Source organism: Cyprinodon variegatus, unplaced genomic scaffold (genome assembly GCF_000732505.1).
Source record: "Cyprinodon variegatus isolate N-32 unplaced genomic scaffold, C_variegatus-1.0 Scaffold886, whole genome shotgun sequence".
Taxonomy (NCBI): domain Eukaryota; kingdom Metazoa; phylum Chordata; class Actinopteri; order Cyprinodontiformes; family Cyprinodontidae; genus Cyprinodon; species Cyprinodon variegatus.
This window is the reverse complement of record NW_015151339.1, coordinates 268,485-282,500: the sequence shown is the minus strand read 5'-3', so window position 1 is coordinate 282,500 and position 14,016 is coordinate 268,485.

Below are 14,016 nucleotides of genomic sequence, written 5' to 3'. Positions count from 1 at the left end.
AGCTCATTGCGCACGCGCAGCTGGATATACTTCCGGGTCACCCTCGATTTTATTTTGTAAAAAAGGACCTTAATTAAGTTATCCCTCCCAAATAGTAAACAAATTTAACTATAATATGTTAAAGAATAATCATATATTTCCTGAGAACAAATCTATTTAAATCCTTTCTGTTTTATCGCTCTCTCGTGACCGGAAATGACATCACTGATCTCAATTTATTCCCTGGATTGCTTTCTTTTATTGAAAATCTTACACAGTACAAAACAATGACAGGGCCATTTGTACATGCATTTCTATTCAACACAACATCTTAACAGATAAAGTCAGACAGTGACCTGCCAAACCATAAAATGGAGCACCATTGCACAAGCAAATAAATAATAAGGACCCTAAAATAATTCAAACACAAGACACCATAAACATCACATCACTTATACACTTGAATTATAAATGAAATAAAATATCAAAAACGGTACTACAGTAAAATACCAAGTAATTGTGGGCTCTAAACATCTGATTTAATGTTTAGAATGAGAGAATCGGACAGAGTTATGAGCAAATTCTAATATTTAAAAGTAAAATTAAATACAATCCAAATAACATGATTAGAAACTAACATTATTTCAACATAAACTTATAGACCAATCTTTACAGCAGGGAATGCATACGTGGAAGTAAATATAACTCCAAAAAAACAGCTAAAATATCGACTCTTTTCTGTATTTTCACCTGATCTCCAATAGGTCCAGTTCCTCATGGTGTGTAGAGGAACAAGAACATTTACTCAGGAAGTGAGTAAAACTACTCATAAAAGCGAATTATTTTATAAAAGTTACTGCAGTAAATGTAACTACCGGTTGTTACTTTCCATTTCTGGCAAGTTGTTTTAGGCCAAATCAGATCAATAACATCACTCTTCTTCCTGTCAAACATGAAATCTAAAATAACTTTACTTTTTTTAGATCAACTAAGATTCAATTGATTTCTGTAGATGTTTTCCTGAAAAGCCTCCATCTGAAGTTAATGGAACAGCATTTTATTTACTGATTATTTCAGATCCACTTCCAGCTTAGTTTTTGTCTCAGCCCATAGCTCCATGGTTCCCAGTACCAGACTGGGAGCTGGAACTAGAAACTGGTTTCTGTGGAGCAGCATGGAGTCCTGGGGCCTCAGGCATAGAAGAATGTGCAGCTTTCATGATTAAAGTTATAGGCCTAGGCCAGGCTTAAAGATATTTAGGAGTGATTCTTTAACTACGGGTACTATTGGCCTTGCAAACTTGAAGAGAAAAAGTATAATAAAATATAAATTCTCACAATGTAATCAGTTAGCATAACTAGTCTAGTTTGAAGATGCATAAGAAAACACACTGATTTTTTAAGACAAATTGGTGTTTTTTAACAGATTTCCCAACTCGGCTGGCACAAATGTAATTTCCATCACACATAAATATTTGTCATTTATTATAAAATACTTTGATACACATAGTGTTTTTTCACTGGAAGAACAATTTCATATATACTTTTAACTCTTTATGCCTTTATTGTAAAACACATACATTTATGGATTAGGTAAATTAATTGTGATAAGGACAAGATGCGAATCTTAAGTCTGCCATAACCTGAGATATAGCAAGATACATTTCAAGGTGTAAATACTTGTGTTTTTAATTAAAGTGGAACATTATCTCTTAAGTTATGAAGAAGGTTTTAATGAGTGATCAGAATTTTGCAACAATTTATTTAAAAACAAATGGTGTGGTGGAAATTACACGGCATGGTGAAATTACTAGTTTTTGTGGAAATTACAATGAAAGGACCATATAGACAACAAACCTTTCTTTTTAAAAACTTTATGGAGCACCCAGTTCAAGAATTCATAGCCCAATAAGTACATTAATATTGAACAATATTACTAAAAAATAATAACTAATAATGATACATAAATACATTATTAAATGATAATAAATTAATTGCAGATGTGCATAGGTGGTACTAAGGGTGGGAGAGAGGGGACGGCACCACCGCAAAATGCTTAGCATGTAAATTATGGTTAGAAAAATGTCAAAAGTTGTCTAAAAAAGTGCTATAATGTCACCACATTGTTGTAATAATAAAATTATATAAATAAAATGTAAGAGAACAAGGTTGTGTATCTAATTTCCACCACACCATTGTAATTTCCACCCAAGAATGCAATGTGGTGGAAATTACAATCTGACAGAAATTGGTGGGAAAATCTATGCTAGCATCACATATTAGCTAAGAAAGGGTCTCTAGCATTTTATGCTTACAAATATGTGCATTAAAATAATTTATTTCCAAACTGAATTGATGTTACAGCATGTTTGGAAATTACATACAATAAAAATATTTTTATTTCAAGCAATATTTACCTTGGCTTTACTTCATGAATGAATGAATGAAGTCAAAATTCCCACCATGTCAGACTTGTGCTGTGATGTCACTGTTCATCTCCATAGCAACTACCCAAACAATCTTACAATCACAAACTTTTTAAAGGGATATTACAGTGTTGTGGTGGAAATTACGACTGTATTGTGGGACACTACAATTGGTTTAGAAAATCACATAAACAGTTGTATGACATTAAATACTCCTATTATAGTTTGATTATTTTACTGATATTTTATTCAATGATATTTTAAAACATTGGAAAAAATGTTTTTTTTTACTATTCATTTTTATCATTGAAAATCAAAAGTCTGGGTGTTTGACAAGCACAAAACGGTAATATTTACATATAAATGAGGCTGAAAAAAGGTGAAAAGGCATCAAATACTACTAAAACAAATGTCCTAAAACAGTTTCATAGTAAAGATACCTATAAAGGTGTGAAAGTCCCTTTTTTTCATGAAATATGATCAAAGGACATAAAAGTGCCCGTAGTTAGAGAATCACCCTTAGATTGACTTTGTTTGATCATCAATAAATCAAGAATAGTAACATCTGAAATGTTGCATCTACTATAAAAGAAATATGTTTGTGTTTCCTTTACAGTAACCAAACATTTGCTCTCAGAACTGATAACTGTTGATTATTCTGAATTTATTTGGTTGAATATTTTTAGATGATAATTAGTTTTGGTTTGTGGTGAAATAGTTATAGGTGTTCTAACCATCAGAACCAGAGATTCAAACCTTCTTTGATGGTCTGATTTGCAGCAGGAAGCTGCTGTAGGTTAATCATTGAAAATGCTGAAGTCATATAAAGTTATAGTAGCTAATCTTTAATCTGTGAGCTGAAAATTAAATATACTTTCAGAGTAACATCAGTTTTTAGACTCAGAGGACTGAGAGCAGAGAAGTCCAGGAGATTCTCTTCAACACAGACTTGGTCCGGACACTAATTATCCAGACAGCAGAGCTGCACAGTGAAGAAGTTTATGGGAAGAAAGTGAGTGAATCCAGCTTTGTTTATTCAAAACTCCAAGCTAAGATTTAGATTTAATTTAATTTATGAGACATGATCCCGTCAGATTGTAGAGCAGCAGGCTGTGAGTGAGAGCTGAGGAGCTGCAGGTGTTTCCCTACCATGAAATAAACCCCACTCTACACTTCTATGCCATCTGCTGCTGCTTCTGCTCGAACAGACCAACTGTGACTATAATGTTCTGTTTATTTCTGGAAAAAAATCTCAGACTGGAGTTCTGAAATCAGGTCCTCTTCAGTTAGAGGTCCAGTTCCAATAACCACGCTCCTGTCACCTGCACTCTTTAACTCTGTGTTTCTTTTGAGGATTCCAGTGTGTAGTGTGTCCCAATCCTTCAGAGCGGTATTTGGCCCTGCCCCCTATGGGCCCTACATCTGCACTTTAGGTAAGTGCGCATCAAAGCAGATTTCTCTGGTGAATTACCCACAATTCTTTGCTGTATGTTTTAATAAAAAAATGCAGAAATGTAGTGCTTATCCTGCCTCTGTCCCATTTGAATTAATAATTATTAAATTCCCGGTAAATCATCCAAAATTTACAGAATTTTTTTGCCTCTCAGTTCATATTAAATCAATAATTCTTCTCCAAAAGCTCCTGTTTTATTGATCATCCGGGAGATAATTTGCAACAAAAAGTCAATTTTCATTAAAAATTATGACTAAGGAAATAGTTTGTTAAATATTTATCAGATATTAATGGAAGTTTTTTATATTATCTAACCAACCTTAATAAGCATAATCTCAGGCATAATAAAATATGCAAAGCTATACCTTAGATTTAAATTCAGTTAATTAAGGTCACTCTGTTTAAATTTGTCACATTTTCTAAACCTTTCAAAAGGAAACAAAAATATTTATGACCCAAACTTCATAATAAATGTATGATTTTACAATTAATCTTTCATTAAAACTTATTTGCCAACCATTTGACTTCTGCTCTCCAGACATCGAGTTCTGACTGTTAACTGCAGGCCTTTCTATCTACCCAGAGAGTTCAGTGTAGTTAGCATCACTGCTGTTTATGTGCCTCCCAGCGCTAATACAGCAGAGACCATGAAGACTCTATACCAGGCTATCTCTGAGCTATAAATCTGAACAGAAATTCATTAAAAAAAAGAAAAATGCATTCAGAGCAGCCCCTCACCCCCACCTCGTGTCATCAGATCATCTCTCGGTCATGCTTATCCCTGCATATAAGCCAATTTAAACCTTGCCATCAGATCAGCGAAGCAGAACCACAGCCAGAAGATACAGGATATTTTCCACGACGCCAGTAACACCAAGAGGATGTGGAAAGGCATTCAGATGATCACGGACTAGAACACACCCACCCCTTCGGTAGCTGCAGCAAACACTGACTTCCTAAATTAACTGAACAACTTCTTTGGAAGGTTTGAAGCACTAAACAGCACTCCAGCAGTAGAAGCTGTTTCATACCAGGGAGAAAAAACACTCAACCTGGACATAGCTGAAGTAATGAAATCTCTGAGGAGAGTCAATCCAAGGAAGTCCCCAGGGCCTGATAATATACCTGGGCGGGTATATAAGGAGTGTGCACATCAGCTGGGTGCTGTCCTCACAGACATTTTGAACAGCTCGCTGGACCAATCCATAGTGCCAGCAATCTTAAAGTCTGCCACCATTATTCTGGTCCCAGAGAAGCCTCAGGTCACCTCACTAAATGATTACCAGCGAGTCGCACTGACCCCAATCATGATGAAGTGCTTTGAAAGGCTGGTCAAAGAACACATCGTCTCCAGTCTGCCGCCAACATTCGACCCGTTCCAGTTTGCCTACCGACGGAACGGCTCCATTGAGGACGCCATCTCTGCTGCTCTCCACCTGAGCCTGGCACACCTGGAGGAGACACCCACGTGCGGATGCTGTTCATGGACTTCAGTTCAGCTTTCCACACCATCATCCCACAGCATCTGATGGGCAAACAGGAACAGCTGGGATTCAATAACCCCTTCCACAATTGGCTGCAAGACTTCCTCACCAACAGACCTCAGCCAGTCCAGGTTGGACACAACACCTCTTGAGGTCATCACCCTAAGCACAGGCTCCCCTCAGGGCTGCATCCTGAGCCCCCTGCTGTCACCCTGATGACGAATAACTGTGTCCGACTGAAACTAAAGACATAGTATAGAGACAGGGTTTCAGTAAATAGTTCCTTTAGTTATTTGATTAGTTAAAGTGAGAATAAAATACTTATCTTTTATGTGAATGCTGTTCTTCCTGAATTCTTAATTCCTCGTGATCTGAAACTAAAGACTTAGTGAAGAGATAGGGTTTTAGTAAAACGTTCCTTTAGTTATTGAAATAGTTAAAAAGTGGGTGAAATATTTATCTTTTCTGTGGATGGTGGTCCTCTTGATCATTGGATGTCCTCTATATTTGAAACTTAAGATATAGTGAAGAGACAGGGTTTTAGTAAATAGTTTATTTAGTTATTGAATATTTTACAAAGTGAGTGAAATACTTATCTTTTCTGTGGATGCTGGTCCTCCTGATGATGGGTGACCTCTGGATCTGAGACTAAAGACCTAGAGAACAGACAGGGTTTAAGTAAAACATTCCTAAGCAGAATTTGATTTGATGAGAGCCACATCTTGCACCACAAGAAACTCCACACCTCATCTAACAATTCATATTCTATTGGCAAATAAGGCATAATTGCCATATGATGAAAACTTAACATGGTGATCTACTGCAGCCTAAATATGAGGAAAGCCCTGCTTCATCACTCACCACCATATTAATAAAACTGCAGTCTATTATCATTTTTGGTATGTTTTCTAATAAAGATAAATACCATCTCTCACCAAAGATCTTAGAGCAGAGAGCGCACGTGCTTTGTCTATTAAGGTAGTACTGTAGATTCACTTTAACACAAACAGCAATGCTAGCTAAGCTGGCGTCTGTGTTTTCTTCAACTTAAACCGATATCTATCCATCCATCCATTATCCTCCGCCTATACGGGGTCGGGTAGCAGCTTCAATAGCGAGACCCAGACGTTCCTCTCTTATGGGGGAATCCCAAGCAGGCGTTCCCAGGCCAGGCCAGCCGAGAAACATAGTCCCTCCAGCATGTGTTGGGTCTCCCTCGCCGATATGTATCAACACATGAAATACACACCTACCTAGATAAATGTATATTAATAATGGGTAATATTTCCCTGTTAATGGTGGGGATTTCGCTCTGGTGATGGATGGCTGATAAATATCACGACATGAGTTAAGACGACGAGCTAGCTGTTCCCTTAAGTGACATGAGCTCAATTTGTGCTGCTGCTGCACAAAATATACCAGTCCATTAATAATCATGCAAACATACCTTTATCTTGCTCTTTTTTCTCTTCCTCTTTCCTTTTCTTTTTTAGGCACCAGAGGGATACATCCTTTTTTGTGACATGGCTTTGACTATCTTATTAACCTGACGAATTGTCAATGCACGTGCACGTACCGCGACCCGCCAGCGCCATCACGGCTGCCGTCGCGAAGTGAATGCGCATGAGCAGTTATGGACAAATCAGAATTTTTTTGTGTTGAATTTTTCATTTATTAATTGATATTCATTCATTTATTTATTTATATCACTTATCATTTATTTAATGGTAAAAAAAACAACAACAACAACAACAAAAACGACTGACCAGGGCCTGGTTAATCATTTTTGGGGCCCCCCTGCTTGGGGCCCCCTGACTGTCATCGCCTCTTCACCAGAGTGTTTGCCTGTTTTGGGCACTCTAGCCCCTCTGAGCTTTTGCTGAGTCATTCTTTGAACTTTTCTAGTTAATTCATGCTCTTACCCTTTTGTCTTGTGAATCTTTGGCAGGAAACCTACAAATCCTCTGGGATTTTTCAAGTCCTTCCAGCCCTGGAAGAAAACCTCTTGAGACGCTGAGAGCTCCACAACACACCTCTTCTGAACTCCAACCACTTCAAGATTTCCAGTTGACGGTCTGCTCTGCTGGTCCTCTGTGCCACCATAAACTTACCTGTCCGCCCTCCAACGACTCGTCCACCTTCAACCAGCCAAGGCCTCCACAAACTGGAACCTCAGACCACCCTCCAACTCAAGCAGTGAGTTCAAGTAAGAACAGAGCATCAGTTTTTCGGTTTTTTTCCCCCACCAACTTTGAACCCACCTAATAACTCTCTCCTTTGTGCAGTCGCACCTGGATTTCTGGCCGCAGGACCCCCAAGCTGAGATAACCCAGTTTCTGTTTCTTTGTTTTAAGTAAAGGAAAATAAGCTTTCAAACTTTCACAATCTCTCTGTGAGTGTTTCAGCATGTGGGCAAGTATTAGACCCACCATGACAGATTTGACATTTAAATATGACTTCCCTAAGACTAGTTAACAGCTCACCATAACAGGGAGGATTTTCAATAACTTTCTCCGTCAAGGCTTCACGCAAGTCCTCAACGACAAGCCAGGTTGAAGACAAAAAAAGTGCAGAAGGCTGAGATGATCCCTTCATCAACTGTTTGAGTGTGACACACCACAATGTTGTCTGCTTTCACAATGGTTGCAGCTCTCCTGGTAAAAGCCATTTTACTGTAATGCTTTCTGCACTGATTCTGGCCTGGTCACTCAGTCCATACACCTGCTCTGCTCCACCCGTCCGCAGTCAGCTCTGACCGGAGTCACCTGTTTCCAGCACTTTAAAAACCCCATCAGATCAGTCCTCTGTGCCAGATTATCTCGAGCCAACCGGCTACGAATAGTCAAGCATCTGAAAGAGTACCTGACCGCCTATCTGTTTCTGACCCGATCTGCCTCCTGACTCCGAGCCTGCCTGACCCCTGTTTGATTCTGCCTACCCTCTCTGCTCTGCCTCTGGATCCCTGGATCTCTGTTTCGTTCTGATCGCCCTGCATGCTCCCCTCTCTCTGGATCTCTGACTCGGAAAACCTCCGCTAAACTGCCTGCCTCTCTGTCCCGGATTTAACTGGTAAACCTCCTTTAATCTGCCCGCCTGTCTCCTCCCTCAATCTGCCCCCCTGTCTACCTGCAGCCTTTTTGCCCACACAGATTCAGCCCCGCTATCAGATTAACACTTTCAATAAACCAATCAAAACATCACTAACCTGTCTTGGTTTATTTGGATCCAGTCTCTGTCTCATTACATTTCCAGTCTTGGCCAGTCAAGTGAATTGTTGGGCATGGGGATAAAGAATCACACTATTTGAAAGCAAAACGGAAATAAGAACACAGAAAATTAACATAATAGCCTATAATACTACATAAAGTTAAATATTGTAGTTTAAAAATGTCATCACCAAAACCGCAATACCTCTCCATGATGCTGAAGATGTAAATTATTTTAGGATGATTTTTACATAAGAATTTGAACAAACAAACCCTCTCAAGTTTGTTATATAAGAGAACCTACTGTGTGTGGAAGGGGATTTCTAACATTTTAGAATATTCTAGGTAGTTATCTTGTTTCTATCCAATTTACATTATATTTATAGATCAAATGCTTTTTCATTTAATACCTTTTGTCGCAATGACTACAAAATCTGGTTTTAGTGACAATGGTTTTTTGGAGAAGGATTATTTCTTGTATTAATACATAATGCAGCAGTATCATTACTGCATTACATTGCCTTACAGTGTTAAATCGAATGCAGTGTAAATTAAATAAAATTTTTAAACATACTAAACACAGTGGTGTCAAAAGTAGACACATTTGTTATTTAAATAAAAGTATAAATACTGCAGTTTAAAAACACTGGTAAAAGTTGAAGTTTCAACTTGACCTCTTTTATCTAAGTACAAGTGAAAAAGTATGTGCTCCGAAAACTACTTAAAGTATAAAAGTATAAAATAACCTTTAAAAAAAACAGCCAGATGCCACTATATGAATTTTAAAGCTCAAGTTTACGACTCATATGTATAATTCTTTGAGATAGGGCCAAGGATGAGGGAGGTCTTGTTGGTCTCTATCTCCCAATACGCTCTCGCCTGTGTCCGACCTTTCATACATGAGGGGCAGCAGCAGTGTGGGCGTGAGATGCTCATCAGTGCTGCTAAGGGTTTAGAGTCACAGCACCACAGCACTATTTGTAGGCGCTGCGCGATCGATAGAGACTGACGTAAATGGCGTGAAGCGAGAAGAAAGAGACATTTTCTGATTGCTGCTCATTTTCCTCTCCTAGATCCGTTTCCTCTCTCTTCCTCTCCTCCTTCATCACTAACTTTGAACTCAGATGTCTCCCCTGCCTAACAGTTTCCATAGTTTCAGCCAATTAAGCATCAGTGCTTAATGAATGAAGTAGAGGCCATAAGCTAGGTGCACATATATAATAGAATGCGTAAAACATAATTTAGAAGACTTCTTCTAAATAAATGGATTTACATGGGAATACATTTTATTTATAAAATTTAGCTGTTGATTTAACTTTTTACATAGGAATTGTTTATTGAAACATTGTTATAGTGTGGGGGGAAAACACTGTTGCCGCCGTTACAGTTTTATCACCTCATGCACCACATAGTAGCACCACACTTTGGGAATCCCTGGTCTAGACTAACATACTCCACATCAGGGTGAGAAAATCAATTTCTTTTCAAGCCACTTTGTGCCGCTATCATTTTAAAGATATAAAGAAATGTTTCTAGAGCTCATCAAAGGTCAACCAGCCCCCCCCCCCTACACTTTTATGAAATCCGACAAAATTGGTGTCAATCACCTCAGCTATCTTTTGGCTGGTTTGTGTGGAAAAATTGTCATTTGTGCTCCTTTCATTCTAAAGATATAAAGAAAAATGTTCTCCGGGGGTCATCAGAGGTCAACCACTCCCCCGGTCCTGCTCACATTTGCAAAAATAAATAAATCTCGTGTCATGCTACATTTGTGCTATTTTGTGCAGCAAAAGTAAAAATTTACTCATATTCACAGGTTAGCAGCTTATAATTTATATGAAATTCACAGTTTTAGCATGAGCAGATGTTTACTGAACTTTGATGACCTCTACAAACTATTATTAATATCATTAAAATGATATTGGTTAGCTCAAAGCTTTCTATCTGAAACGGGTTGTTGACTTCATTCTTGTAATATTGCAACTTTATTCTTGCAATGTCACAACTATATTCTCAAAATAAATTTAAAAAATCGCTACCCTGGCCCTAATACTCCCTTGTAGGAGAACAACTGAACTTGCATTCATACATTTACCTGGATGATGCTGAAGTAAGGGGTGCCGCTACGCAAGTTAACATTGAGTAAAGCCACCGAAAATTACCTTCCTGTGTTTGTCTGTTTTATTCCTTTTACACCGAGTCAAAGTGTAACAACGCGTTCTAAAGTGATTGATGTCACTGAGTCCTTTTACTTGGACAAGAACTGATTACATTTCAGTTGCTTCTTGAAAGATCCTTGAAAAAGTACTGCAATCATGCTCTCAGTGAGGCCACAGTCAACTGTATCACCATCAATGGCATAACTATCAGCAAGCGGAGTCTGCTGTTGCTTAGGGGCTCCCGACCTCTTAGGGGCCCCGTCATGAACACCTGGTAGCCCCCCTACGCAATTGTGGACTAAGACGTATCTTTGCAGATGTAATAGTGCAAAAAATTTCTCTTACACCGACCTGTTCCTAAATCAATTGACTGGACCTTATTTATACCCCAATGCATGCCAGGTTTCAATATGATGGTGAGCCGTTTAAACACGACACCAATAGCAAAGCAGACAGCAGTAGTTTTAATTACTATATTAATAACTATGTATAGTTCATTAGATGGTTGGCAAAAAATACACTCCTATAAAATGTTTTAAACCGCAATAGAGATCTTAAAAGAGCAATGTATTTGAGTATTTTATTTTTTACACTACGACTTGGAATTATGGGTAATCCAGAGTATAGATTAAAACCATAACCGTTACATCACCTGATTAAATGGCTGCCAAGCCAGCTAGGCCTAAAACACAGGGTGGAGTAAATAACAGGTGAATGGGGTGTTGTACTTCATACGGGGACAACCCAGATAATATTGCTTATTGTTGTGTCGTTACGCCATTGATCACCATCAACATCATTATCTGAAAGTTTGAAAAAGATAAAGTTGTATTTAAATGCATGGGGAAAAGTCAGATATTGGTAGGACTAACAATATTCTGCTCTGCTGTTAATTATATATTAGACAATAATTACAAGATTTAACTTCATCAAAAGAGCATTTATTCATTCTCCACTAGCACCCAGCAATTAAACAGATTTTTTCAGATAAAAGCAAACTTAAAACAGCACTGTCAAACTCTCACCCATTGGGAGTGAGACTCACCCATCTCTGTGTTTTCGCACTCTCTCACTTCATATTCCGAATTTCTCACACTAAAAGATGACAGACATTACAACTCATCTCCGTTCCACTTATTTATGTATGAAATACCATGGTGATCAAAATCCAGTACGTGTTTTTAATACAACCTTGGTGCTCACACACAAGGAGATGCCAGGTTCATATCCAGCCCGTATTTTTGCACCAGCCCATCTATTCACTGTGCCAGATATTGAACAAAGATCGGCATTTCTGAGCTGTCATTATGAGGTATTTAATTTTAATTTTTAATCTTATCTCATCTGGACTAGAATAATTCTCTTTGTGAATTATGGACGATTTTAAGCAATCGAGTAAATTAATAAAAAAATACAGCAGCTAGCTTAATTCAAAAGTGTAGGATCACATCCAGTGGTTTGTTTTCTCTTTACCTGGTGCTTTTTTTAGTCCAGTTTTAGTCCATGTTTTGCTCACAAGTTAAATAATTATTCTCAGTCTAATTTAATAATCTCCCATTGGAATTTAGGACTAATTAAACCAACACAAATATCTAAATTATTAAAGTTTTCAGATTTGCCTCACAAACCCATTGGAGCTCCACAAAAAAAAGAAAAAGAACCAGTGCATTTTATTTTTCAAAAGCTCTGAAACTTGGATCAAGGAACGTTGTGATGTTCAGCAGGGCCTGTGTAACTTAGTATTTTTCATTGAGGTATCTTAGGATTTTAGCTTTCAGTGACTTGGTAGGGTCGGTGTCCTCTGGGTCTTCAGCCAGTAGCAAGGTGATCAGAATATATTGCTCAGCTGAAAACGCATCCGTGAAGTCCTGCAGAGGGCTGAGAGCCCTTTTCATGGATTGTTAGACATCCAGGTCTTGCCTGAAGGCAGCAGCTTTGCAGTAAGTGAACAGAAACTTGGTCAAGGTACATTGTTGTTCTTGGATTCTTGAAATCATCCTCTGTGTGGACTCAGGTTGTGTTTGGCAGTCTGTCACCGTGGCATGTCCTGGGAGGTTTAGCTCCCTCTGTGCCTCCCTTAAAGCTTCTCTTTTCTTCCAGCTAGCGGAAACGTTGCTTAAAAGCTTGGACTCAGGGGTCGTAAATGAGCTCGGCTCACAGCTGGATTCAGAGCTGGGATCCGTGTCCAGTGTTGTCTGCAAGTCTCCNTTGCTTAAAAGCTTGGACTCAGGGGTCGTAAATGAGCTCGGCTCACAGCTGGATTCAGAGCTGGGATCCGTGTCCAGTGTTGTCTGCAAGTCTCCCGGAAGTTCCGTGAGTCTCCCTGATATCGATAGTTGTTCACGGATGCCCGCAAGTCGGATAAATTATCCCGGATTTTAGACTATGCGAGGCTGTGTTTGCAATAATTCGTGCACCATGTGTGGATTAGAACTACTGTACTGCGATTGCGCAGTAGTTCTAACAAGAGAGCGCGGGGTGTGGGGAGGAGGTTGCTTGTGAAACCTGTGCAGTGTATCTGTCCAAAGTGATGCTCTGTTTAACCAGCATTCCAGGGGACCGGTTGTCAGAGCTGATTGGATCAGCCAGATAGGTTTCTCTGGGTTAGTCTCTGACAGTCATCTAGTTACCACTCAAAGCTGTGCATCCTGTGAAACAGCAAAGGTTGAATTCTCGAGTAAAAAACCATCTCCCTGAAATGAGTTTTTGGAACTTGGGATGTCTGTGTCTGTAAACCAAAAGCAATTCAGCAATTGGTCATTGTTCACATCATGCTCCAGTGTACATGTGTAGAATAGCACCAATGCACAAGTACCATTTAGTATTTTTTTACACCTGATAAAGGTTCAGGATATGGCGACAGTTCCATAAATCGGCCAAGAAGATACAATTATGCAATTCTCAGTAGTATAAGATCACATGACACACGGAAAAATAGTGACTGCGCACCTTGAGTGGAACCATTGGTGACAGCGCACCACCACATGTTAGCACAACAAGCCATCGGGCTAGCTTGAGCTTCACGGCTCCCCTCCTCACCCACGCTCTTTCCATTCATCTCCTGGTCACAATCTTTACTTGCTGTAGCAGCAATGTCCACCTCTCCCTCTTTGGTTCTTTGAAAGAAAGTGTTTATTTTGGGAGGTTTTTTCCATTCTTCCAGCAGCTTTTCTTCCCTTTTTCTTTGCTTGAATCCGCTTAAGTACCTCTTTTTGGTATCCATCGTTGCTAACACATTATACATAACGGTTATGGTTTTAATCTACGCTCTGGATCACCCATAATTCCAAGTCGTAGTGTAAAAAGTAAA